This window comes from Octodon degus, unplaced genomic scaffold, assembly GCF_000260255.1.
Source record: "Octodon degus isolate 3935 unplaced genomic scaffold, OctDeg1.0 scaffold00191, whole genome shotgun sequence".
Classification (NCBI taxonomy): Eukaryota; Metazoa; Chordata; class Mammalia; order Rodentia; family Octodontidae; genus Octodon; species Octodon degus.
The window spans coordinates 4593697-4595626 of record NW_004524767.1 but is presented as its reverse complement, the minus strand read 5'-3'; positions in this window follow the sequence as shown (position 1 = coordinate 4595626).

Here is a 1930-nt window from a genome sequence, read left to right as displayed (position 1 = left end):
TGTTTAGGGTCTCACTATTAGATGGAACTCATAGTGATCCACCTGTTTACAGCCTCCCAAGAGCTGGGATTACAGGTATGCACCACCATGCCCAGCCTCAATTGTCATCTCAGCGCACTTTAGGGGCAGGGCTGGCAGCAGGCCTGGGGATCAAACCCCTGGCCGCTGCACCTGCGCCTGCTTGCATGCACTTTAATCCACTGAGTTATGTGGCCAGCCCTTATTTTTTATTATTTTTTAACATTTTTGTATGCATATGTTTGGTAATGTGAACAACTAAGTTGAAGGTAACAATATGCAATGTAGTAATATAATAACCATTGTTGAATTCTATGATTTTGTTTAGTGAAAATCTGTACAGTTTCTATTTTTTTTTAATTTTAGTATTTCTGTGTCCTCAAAAAAAAAAAAAAAAAGGAAAAGAAAGAAAAATCTCAGCAGTATCCTGACAGGTAAGGATAATGACGTCTGTCAGCTTTCTGCACCGCGCCTCTGCAGCCCTCCGCGGCACCCACTGCACAGCGCCCTCCAGCCCACCCACCTCTCACTCCTCCCAGGGTGCTCCCAGGTCGGAGCTGTTCCAGCTACATCTGTGGATTCTGTGAGGGGGCTGGGGATGGAATTGGGAGCCGGCCTTCCCCCTCCTCCATCCATCTCTTCCTCTTTCCTTTCTTTTTTTCTTTCCTCCTTAGTTTGTTTCTTACTTCTTTTTGGCCACACTAACCCTGGCTATTGTCCTCAAGCAGAAGTTTTATGCAGATGATGACGTGGCCTAATAGCTTCTTTGATGGATCGTACAGATTGAAATTAGAAATTATATTTCTTCCTTCATGGGGAGCATTACATTTTAATTATTTTGAATTTCTGGTGAATATTATTTACTTTATATTTCTTTGGATGGAAATATCAAAGTTATATGGCAAAGTAAAGACTGGGTTTTAAAGTGTACTTTTCATGACTTTCATTGTAGAAAGTGAGTTGAATATTTGAAAATGCTGCTGGGCAACAAAGGGACTCAGGAAGATAGCAGCCGAGACAGGGGACAAGCCGAAAAAAGGAAATGACACGAGTCAGTTTGTATGAAAGTTATGTACTGAAAGACTGATGATTTATACCAGTAAAGTGGGAAGAGAAATCCTAAATAAATTTTGTTTAACAAAATGAAACTGCACCATATCTCCTAATGTGAACTCATCCAGACAATACAATTATGGAAAAGTATCAGATAAAATTGTTTCCCAACTGCCAAAGCATAAATCAAGGTAGTGGCTTCTTAAACATCCTACTAACCTCAGAACTTAAGCTAAATAAAATAAGTAAATAAATCTTTAGTGGTGAGTTAGTGCAGAGCCCAAAAATATATGTCTGGAATTCAGGGGTAGAACAACAACAAAAACATTCTCTTCAAAGAGTAAACTCCACTGCTTTTTTGAGAGAAATTTAATCTAGTTTGTTTACCTGCCCTGTTTCTGTCTTTTCTGTTTTCAGGTTTGTGGTGTGTCTTCTCCCACTCTCCTGACTAAGAAGTTAATTATGTTAATTTAATCCTGTAGCCTTTTATGAAGTACTCAACACAAATGTGTAATAAAGTGTCTTAAGCATCTTAAGCAGATTGGCCCCCCCCCTTTTTTTTTTTTTTTGAAGTTTTCAATCTTGCTTTTTCTTTGAAGCATGAGTTTTGCTTTCCCATTCGATTTCCCATTTGATATTACATTAAACAATGAAAAGTGTTCAGTCTCAACTGTCTGTCTCTTCTTTCCTAAAAATATAATACCATGCTTCCCCTTAGTTTCTTTTTTAAGGTTAGTTATATTAAATTTTTAGCACATATAAAAATATGTAGGGGCTGGTGAGATGGCTCAGTGGTCTAAAGCACCTACCTAGAACAAGCTTAGCAAAGCACAGGGACCGCGGTTCAATTCCCCCAGCA